This window comes from Siniperca chuatsi, linkage group LG7 (genome assembly GCF_020085105.1).
Source record: "Siniperca chuatsi isolate FFG_IHB_CAS linkage group LG7, ASM2008510v1, whole genome shotgun sequence".
In the NCBI taxonomy this organism is placed as follows: domain Eukaryota; kingdom Metazoa; phylum Chordata; class Actinopteri; order Centrarchiformes; family Sinipercidae; genus Siniperca; species Siniperca chuatsi.
In genome coordinates, this window is record NC_058048.1 from 10,319,359 (window position 1) to 10,329,939 (window position 10,581).

The 10,581-nt window shown below is 39.7% G+C and overlaps 1 long non-coding RNA gene across 1 annotated transcript; it reads left to right on the forward strand.

The window, feature by feature from the left end:
- Positions 1 to 7,291: 7,291 nt before the first annotated feature.
- On the forward strand, positions 7,292 to 10,328 carry LOC122878440. The gene is made up of 3 exons (XR_006378490.1): positions 7,292 to 7,375; positions 8,188 to 8,209; positions 10,165 to 10,328. It is a non-coding gene; the product is annotated as an uncharacterized LOC122878440 (long non-coding RNA).
- The last annotated feature ends 253 nt before the right edge of the window (positions 10,329 to 10,581 follow it).

Genomic DNA, 10,581 nt, shown 5'->3' on the forward strand with positions numbered 1-10,581 from the left:
TACCGGGCTCCCAAAGTACTAGGCTATGTTCAACAGAGCAATGTAATGAGCAGATAACTAGGCCGTCATATAACACATCCCCAAATACCATTGACTTGTAAGGCTCGTTTTAATGGTACCAGGGATGTATGCCACTTTTAGCCACATTTAACTCCGGGATTGTACACCTCAGAGGATTCAGAGGTATGGCCAGAGGCTAATTAGCTTGAAAAACAATAGCTCCCTGATCACCATTCCATTGTGCTCCCCTGCATTGTGCGGTGGATCTGATTACAAACTTGTGATAAACAAGGAGCTAAATTAGATGTGCAGTTGTTGCCATTGTCCCCGATTTCTGATACCCCTGCGTCCTTTGTGTGCGGTATGTACGAGCCAAAGCGGACAAGCCTGAAAGAGTCACTAGTCCCTGATGGAGTATAAATGTATGGTAACTGACAGAGAGGGAGAGCTGATACAGTTACTTTGCTCTCTGCGGTCACCTTCTTCTGGCAGGGCCTAAGGTAATTAAGACCATGAATGTAGTCCAAGTAGTGGGCTGCTTAAGACAGAATATTAATGTAGCTTTGATGGATGGAGTCAAAAGTGATTTCTTGCAGCAGAGCGTGGGTTGAGAGCCAGCTGGTCTTGGGTCAGAGAGCTGTGTGGTGGGCAGATGCTTACAGGCCCTCTTAGCCTCTGCTGATGGAGCACAATTGATTAATGCCCCCCAATTAGGGAAACATTAAAAGCCACGTTTTCCAAAGCACAATTCAGTGTCACTTAATGCATGTGAGGCATTTTGTGTATTCCCAGGCCAACAGAGGACAGGGCAGCTCAGTTTGCATGGAATCCACACTTGGCAAATTTCCACCACATTAACTGCCTGGTATGTGGAGTGTTGATTCTTAATGGTTCAGCTTTTAGAAACAGCAATGTAGTGGGCATTTAGATATAAAGACATCCATGTCAACAACATAGGTTAATAGGATTTGTTTTTTAATGGCTATGGAAAATGTTTGTTTTAAAGCATGTAACATACTTAAACTTCAAGTCCTTGACCTCAGCTGAACAGACAGCTGTTAGTTTGTCATGCGTGGCTTGTGACTTTTATCCAGTTTTCTGTCCAGCAATTGTAAACTTTCTATTTTTTTTTATCATTTTGTACTATTTTTAGATTACCTAATTTCACCTACAGCAACCCTCTCAGCTCAGAAAATAACACCTTTTGATGATTTTGGCAGTTCATAAAGCTAAGGTAATAAAAACATTAGCATAGCATGTCTCTTCTTCTTTTAACTATTAATGTGGAAATATTTATAAGACCGTATGCCTGTCAGGCCTGGGCTTGAGTCAGCTCAATGTTTTATAGCTTTTAAAACATTTTAAAATAAAAACAGCAGTATTAGTCATCTCTCGTTTACTTTGCATTCCTTTTGACTGTATCAGTGTTACACAATGTGCACAGTGCAGGTGAATAGCAAGCTTTGTTTTATGTACAACTCAAAGGATTGTGCTGAATATGACCGCAATACCACCGAAGTCTTTCTGTTTTGTTTTGTTTTTTTGAGACAAAGACTTGACAAGCAACCATTTTCTTGCTCCTGACTTTCTACCCAGCCAGCAGCCTACATTACTGATTCCCGTACATGATCCACAGCCTCCCACTGGACATGGAAGGAGCCAGGGAATGTGTCCTTGTTACTCACCAAGCGAAGTCTGTTATGGTCTTGTAACAGGAAGCCCTGAGCTGAGACATCTACTGGCTTGCCTGTCAGAAATCCCTAGACTTTCTCAAGGGAAGAGACAGCAAGATAAAAAGGGCAGAATCAAAACTGGAGGACAGTGTTAATATGTGTGTTGTCAGTGTTCTGCACATCTCCTGAGGTCACAGTGCAGTCACTATTTGTCTGACCAGAGTTTTTTAAATCTTTTGTTATATACCATTTATTGCTTCTAACCAGTTCAGTATACAATTCACTTTTCAAACAATTCAAGTCAAGGTGACTTGCTGATTCCGTCCACATCGAATGAATTGACAGCAAATGTCTGAAAGCATAAATGACAACTTTCACTACGCGTCAAAACTTCCACCACACTATGTAATGGAAAATCTGTTATAAAATGTTCTTAATGGAGATATTCTTATAATATGACAGAGTGTAATTGATCGTGTCCCTGAGGCTCTCTCCTGTCTAAGCTCCATATGTGTCTTAAGACGAGACGGGTCAAGGCTAGGGACAACTGCAAGGCGCTTGTTAAGTGTTGGAGGCTCGTGCCGCTGGGACCTCTGAGCCATTCCTGGCATCCTGCTTTAGCAGGCCCCCTGCAGCACGCCTGGGGGGTCCTGTCCCATGCTGTCCCTCTCATCCATTGCTGCCGTCATATTATGTCTAGGCCTCTCCACACTCTGAGCTCAAGAGGCTCTTGATTGTATAGAAACCAAAAATAAACAAATCAACAAAACAAAAGGGGAATGGTGGACAAAGAGAGCAGGCTGCATGGGACAGGCTTTTCCATCTGTTTGGAGCTGTCAGCCTTTGAGCTTTGGAATGATTCCACTCACCAACACTTAGCCACACACCCTGAGTACAGCTACGGTGCTGTCAACTAAACTCTGACTGAGCATGTAGTGTCTTTACTGCAATGATACAAAATAACTGAGATAGTGGATGGTGCATTAGATCACCGCCACATCCTTTTATCATATCTGTTTTGATAATTAAATAGTGATTTATAGTGGCTTTTTTAGCATGCCAACTGTTAAAATAAAAACAAACACTAAATGTCTGACATGTAACATAATAGGGGGTTTCTGTGTCTGAGACGTTATGTATTAGGATGTTCCATTGTTTTAGAGTTTTGTTACTGGGCTTCAATAGGCTTTTGTAAGCCGTGTTTGTGCAGACATGGTGCAACACGACATAAATCATCAGTCATGGAAGTCTAGAACAGGTTTCATATTATTCACACACATCTCCACACACAAAAAATAAATACTGTATCTCCTAGCAGATAAGATCTAGTAATAAATATGATTATTGATACAGCAGGATTTAGTGTAAACACAGCTGAATGTGTCATCTCTGCTTGCACTTTTCATTGTAGTATCCTTCCTTCATCTCTGTTAACAAAATAATTCTGTCCCACAAGATGATTATAAATTTTTTAATGGCATCAGGGGAATTGTTACTGAGACATTGCAGTGTTGTGGTTGTATCCATGGAAATGGAGCAAAATTTTATAGCATTCTTGATGAAGTGGTTTTAGCACAGGGTGCAAGAATGATTCCAGACAAAATGTGTCACTGGATGCAGTTTTATGCCTCTCATTATGCAGATTATTTAAACACAATATTTTGGAATTGCTTGAGAAAAAGACAGATTAGCATTTTAAAGTTTTGTCTAAGGTCAAAGTGTTTTTTAAATATACCAGGAGGTCAAAGGTGGTCAGGATTAAGAGTTCAGTCATAAAGAGCCATCCTTTATGTGGTTTAAGCACAAGCGTTCACAGCATACAATTTTCCTCTGTAATCTCTTGATGATGGATGACTTGACATTCAATATTCCATTAAAAAAGCTTCGTGGAGCACAACTCAGCTCTATGGGCCCACATAGGATAACGTATGTCTGCCAATTGTGCATTAGTAATGTCATGATCCTAAGTTTGTGAATGAAGTGATGGTAAAAGATATTTTTATACCCTTTCTCTCTGTATACAACTGTGTAATTAACAATGTGTTTTTCTACTGCCTGTTTAGTTGACACAACGGTGTCATGGAAAATTTACTGCATGTATAACGGAGCCATGAAGTCAGCGTTAGCTTCAGAGAATGTCAGTTTTGAAAACACCCAACCATCTGTAGGACAATATAAAGCCCCAATAAAACCAATGAGTTATTGTGAGGATTTATTACTATGTAGAGATAGATAGTTTCAGGTCAAACGCTTGCTTCAACTGGATGCCAGACAGAGTGTGGAATCTTTAATGAAGGGTTATCATGCTCCATGTTTGTTACCAATGCAGCACACCTGGTAAAGAGTCCTCCTACTCATTTTGCAGGCCTGTCAGTATTGGACACCTGCTGTTGTTCTTGTTTTGGAGTGACTCAAGAGCATTACATCAATAAAGGGCATGAGGAATTAATGAGAAACGGAAACGAGGACATCCTGGCTGTTGGCACATTAACATCTGGCTGTGGATTTTTAGAATTACAGAAGCATAAGAGTATTGTGCTTCTGATGATTGTTATCAGTGCAGATGACTTGTGTAATAGCAGATATGGACAAGTGATTTTTTACAGTGTTGTTTACAATCTATATTTGCTCAACAGATCCAGCTGGTGAACATGGGGCTGTTGAGTGATGAGGGTATGTGCCATAAAATGTTGCCCTTTAGTTGTCGCGACTTTCTTCATTGCTTAAACCTTTTTATTGGTGGTGACCAACGTAACTACTAATCAACAAGCTTTTGAAATGACAAAAATGCCAATAAAGCTGCTGCGGGCAGGCATCAACCAATACATTTTTGTCTCATTGAATTAGGGAGCAGGTCTGACGTTTCAAGCACTGATATAGGCTATGTATTGCATGGATAAATTCCTCCTCCCATCAGCACACCAGGACTAACGAGCTAATAACACCTCCTCGAACCTTCAACCAGTGCAAGAGGGCAAACCAGGACCACAGGGTCAGTTGTTAAGTGTCTTCCACAGGTGCACAAAAAACTCAATTGAAGCAGCATGTTCTTGAATGTATGGCTGTAACCCAAAGTATTAGTAATTGCCAGAATTGTTTCATTAAAGTTGGCTGTGACCTGGTACACAGTGCGTGCACAGTGCCCTTTGAACCCACACTGTAAAAATATTGATGTGAAGTCATTTAGTCTAATATTGAGCCCAGAAATCATCATTAAATGAAAAAGAAACTTCCAGTGGGGGAAAATAATTTCACAAATCAATGTCTTTCAGAAATGATGTGGACTCCGGTTTTACTGCATTGCAGTGATTTGGCTTATTTTGATTTGTTAAAAGATATCAATATTCAGTTCTAAAACTGTGAAACTGCACAAGGAACAGTAGGGACTATTCCACTCCACTGACACTATTCTCTTATATCTGTGTTATATCAGGATTGAAGTTTGAATATGAGACTACATGACTTCAGGTGAAAGTGTTTTGCATGGGCAATATAGTGACATATAAATCACATTCAGTGGACTAAGCTGTGACGTTCATATCCATTTAAACCATATTTCACTGTTTTATTAGGAGCAGACTTGTTAAGACTCCAGCAAGGCATTGTCATCAGCCCCTGACGCATCGCTTGCACTGATGCAATACAGGTGCCTTATGAAGAGGTCCAATAAAAAGGGTCGATGAAAGAAACCAGTAATGCCTCAACTCGACCATCACAACAGCATGAAACAATGCCTCCGCCACATCCCTTTCAGTCCACTCAACTGATGGGTAACTGGAGTCGCCTTGAGAGGAGCCCCGTGCAGCGTTATCAGGGGTGGGAAGGGGGTGTGAACAGCGGCAGAGATGCCTCCGAGGTCAAGCCTTTAATAATGATTACAAACTGGAGCTGGCTGCTGGAGCGACAGGCTGCAGCTGTGGGCCGGCCGGTCTTTGAAGTGCCCCCCGCCTGTTGCAGGGTCCCAGGCCCCCTCGCATGAGGAGACGCAGGAACTATGTGGCTGCCTGTGGGAAAGAATGTCATGCGACGCCAGGGTGACGGAGCGCAGGATGGCTGAAGGGTGGACGGCTCGGCTGGTCCTCCTGGTGGGCTTGTGGGTCGAACGTCGGGGACCACTGGGGATGGCACAGGGGGATGAGGGAGCGAGAACAAGCCTGTGTGCATGTGCTGCTGTGGCCAAAGTCTGTGTTCTTTGGTTACACACACACACACACACACACACACACAAAGGGTGGGGGGGGGTTCCATAAAGTTACTGCCAAAAAAGCACACAGACGTTGACTGTGACAGACATTGTGTCTGCACCACAGTTAATGAAGTCTTATTTTTTCTGAATTTTTAAAGCAAATGTTGAATATTGGAAATATATAAATGTTTTCATGCACACAACATCAGCTCTCTGTAATGTCTCTTGAAATTCAAACTATTCTCTTGTATCAAACTTGTGCATAATAAATGCATGTATATTTCATTCAGCATTGAGACATGAAGCTTCACATAACGTATACTTCTCTAATGTAATTTATAGCATTCAACAGAAAGAGGAAACCTTTTCACCTCTGTTGCGAGATGCTTCTAACATGAAGTTCATAGGAAAGATTTATGGCTGATCTACTTAATTATTACCTGCCCGGTGATGCTACGGGTGAATTATTATGCACACATAGTTTCTAGCCATATCAGGGCAACATATCAAGTTATTACTTAGCTTGCAAAATAAGCAGTGACAAGAAGACTACCATGATTTGCTGTAGTGATAATGCTGGTAGGGAAGTATGCAATTATTTAATTGTTCTTATTCATCTGTAAAGGTATCTTTAAGTGCAGGATTGCAGTAGTAGTAGTTCATATTGTACTACTACTGACTTTAAAGGTATGGGCATATTAACACGGGTTATAAATAGAAAATTAACAATTTGTGTGTTTCAGACATAGAGCATTAGGACATTTTACTAAAATGTTTTCAAATAAACTGATGTGAAAACTTTAATGAGTTCTTGTAAAATGTTGACTGTGTATTTAAAGACCCATCAATCAATTTGGGAGTGATGGCAGGTTCCAATATTGTGTTTTGAGCTTTAAGCTTTTTGTGACTTTAAATAAACATTACAATATAACATCATAGCATACATATGAGTGGTAATAACTCTTCACTGCACTCTTCAAAGGTAATTTGTGAATGTTTTGTAACATATTTATTTAACATATCAAACCAAGTAGCACATTTTAATCAATGTTTTTCTAATCATAATTTTTAACCAATCTCTTCAACAGTCACATATTTGTGTAAAGCTTTAATGAATGAGACATGACATCATCAAGGATACATACAGATATAATAATAATATTTTTTCTCTTTAAAAAAAAATGAAGAAGAGCAGCACTGAGCACGGCACAGTCATGACATCATCCATTCCATAACAATGATCCATTGTGTTGTATAGACTTCTGCTCTCTGGCAATGGCTGTCCATAAGTTTTATTTGGCATTTTATAGCTGTTAGATCACAGCAGCTCAGTGCCATGCTCAAAGGTGGCCACTTTCTGATAGTCCACTGAGAGGGCTGCAAGAGAGAGCCAGGAGATGGGAGGGGGTTGGAGGGGGGGATCCACTTCTGGCAAACATTGTTGAGAGAAAGTGAGAGTGTGAGAGGGAGGGATGAGAGAAAATGAGTGAGAAGAAAAGAGACCACCACGGCTAACGTAAGTCCTGGGTTTCAGCTCAGTCCCTCTGATGCAGAGCCGGCCTTTCATCTCCTTCACAAGGATTTCCTTCCTATTTCCCCTCAACAGACGCGTAATTGCTAAATGACAGTGAAGCAAAATGGCTTAATACGCTGCAAACCCTGGCTTCGCTGTAAAGGGAAAAAAAGGACTTTAATATGAAAGGAGAGGTCTATTGCTGTCTCTCATGTTATGCTCATTTGAAATAGAAGTTGAGCTTTCAGAGCGGGTGTCCAGGATGTTTTGACGTCATTGAGGATTTCAAAATATTAGAGTATTAGGCGCCTGATGACCTGAACTTCAATAATGATAACTGTGTTTTATTAAGGAAGAAATCAACAACTATTAAATAAATTCTAACTCAAACTGAAAATTGCAATTTAAATAAGCCTTCTGTTTTATTCAGCATAATGGCCATGGCTTAGTGTTTGAGATCATAAATACTTTTACTTGTAGTTAAGTTCTGTCCAACTGAAATACGAGTGCATTTTGACTGTCTCTGTTGTTGTTGGAGAGAACAAAAATCTCTGTCTGAGATTGTAAAAGTGACCAATCGGGCCCATTGGAGAAAAGTTGTAAAGCCTCACCATCACCAGGAAAAATAGACAGAAATATATTCTCTGAATACTGAGGCCAAGCAAACTGTTCAAATGTCAGCAAAGAAATATGATGGACTGTCATTTAACTTGTTAGTCCTTTTTAAACGTTCTTTCTTTCTTTCTTTCTTTCTTTCTTTCTTTCTTTCTTTCTTTCTTTCTTTCTTTCTTTCTTTCTTTCCACTCATTTTACAGGTCCACACTCAAGCTGTCAGAGGTCTGTTCAATATATTTTTCTGAAATAATCCAAGACTCAGTACTGTATATTTTAAATATCCAACTGTGATCTATTGAAGCCCATTACTTCAACATAATTGAAAAGTAAACATACTTCAATGCAGATTAAAGGGCTAACTTAATGCTATTACAGCAATGACATGTCCCCCTGTTCAGATATTTTAAGTACCCTGCTGCACCACCGACCAAACCAAACTTTTTACGACCTGCTTCATAAATGAAACCATTCTCCGCAAATGTGCCTATGTCCTCTCCTGTGACCAATAATAGCCCTCGATCTTATTGAGTGTGCCATAATGTAATTTGGATATTAGACTGGGTTAGCTGTATATGTATTGGCAGACCTCTAGTCTCTGTGCTCAATTCAACCACAGGACTTAAGGATAATGTTTCCCTCTACCACCATTAATATCAGTGGCTTTAAATACTGCGGAGACTCCAACCAACAAGTAATATTGGGCTACCTGGCACCTCTGTCCGTTGACATTAAATCCTGTTTCTTATTCAATCTTGCATGCCGTCATTTTAAATGTTTCCCTAGTAACTTTGACTGTTTGGTAACACACTGACTAGGACTATCATTGAGTCAGAAGGAGATTGACTTTACAGAGTTGGTATTTGACAGAGCAGTCACTTGAGGGCTGTTTGGGAGGTTATTCAAAACAATCCCTTATTGTCAGTTGCAGCAATGCTATTTGCGTTGTATCACAACTCTTTGATTTAATACAACATCTAGACTACTGAATCTGCTGACCAGTAGTCAAACCATTAAAAATGTCAAAGCAGGATGAGCATGAGGAAAGTCAATATCAATTAATTCATTGTCATATTAGTATTTACACTTCTAGTATAAATTGTAGAATGCTTAACATCAGTTGATGAAGGTTCAATTAAATTCTCATTTGATTTTCTTGTGTACAGTAGCTTAATTAATTCATAACCTGCTGTCAAAAACCAACTCATAATAACAGAAAAGAAAATGCAAGCAAATAGTCAAACTCATTGATCTTATAGACCACAGCCTGATTCATAAATGTTCCCTGATTCTGTTCACAGATTTATCAATAATCATTTTGTTTATTTTTTTAATTGTAAACAGACATATATTTGTGTTTTGTGGGGATATGAAACCTTTATCACACAGTAAAGCAATTTGTGGTTATTTATCTTTACAATAACACCGTTCCACTTGCAAAGATATAAAAGAGTTGGCTCATTCTGAGTTTCCCGGTGTGCTCAAACCCTGCAATCAGACAATGTGTTCTCGGTTGCTGTATAAACAGTTCCATTTCAGCAGTGTGACTCATTTAATGTGTACTGTGTAATTCAGGGTTGGTGTAAATATACCCTGTTCAAACCGACGTTGACCAGCTTTCGTGACAGAGCCGGATGCATTATCTAAGCATTGTAATTCTTAAAATTACAAGGCCAAAAACACACGGTGGAGGTTTTTACTCTTGTAATTCCCACATTAAATCTAATTAAAAAGCCAAATTTTCATTTCCTCAGCAGGTTACCTCTGCATGCACCTGCAAGAAATGTTGTCATTTAAAGGTCAAAGATAAAAACTGTTTGCGTGTGTCACATAAAAATTGTTATTATTTGTAACCTGTGGATTGATTTATTGATTAGATGATAGATTGGTTGATTGAATGAATTAATGATCGACATGTTTATTGATTCATTGACAAAACGAGTAATCATGTTTTTGAAATGTTTTTGTTTTGCTTTGTTTTAAAAGGGTGCACTAGTACACACAATGCAATGCCCCTTTGTGGTAGTATAGGGTATGGCAATGTTAGTACTGTATGTGTATGAGGTGAGACTGAATTCAAGACAACGCAGCAAGGTTCTGGCAACTTCTGACTGATTAGTCATTTTAGAATCTGTATTTTTCCCCACTTTTGTCACTGAGTTTGATGCTTGTTTTTCAAGGCTCAAGTGTGTGTGTGAGTGACGAGGACAATATGTCTTGAACACACCAACTGACTGGAGTTTCTCTCTGTGACTGTGTGGATGCTGGACAACAGTCAAAAATGGAGAAACTGGAACAACCAAAAAGGAAAAACAGGGAGAAAGAGAGCGTTCTAATGGCCCACCACCTCCTCAGAGTGTCTCGAGGCTCTGTCCCCCCTTTTGAGGGATAAATGGGAAATTAATCCAGCGATTATGTTTCACCTGCTACAAAGTCACCCCAAAAATAAAAAAGCTTCTCTCCAACTCCTGTAGCTCGCTAAACAACTTAACCCACTATTACATCATTCCAACTGGATGTTTGCCAGACAGCACTTGGCTGTCTGCCAACATACTTTCCTTCTCTCTGTCTTTCTTTCTCTTTTCTTACAGTTTTTC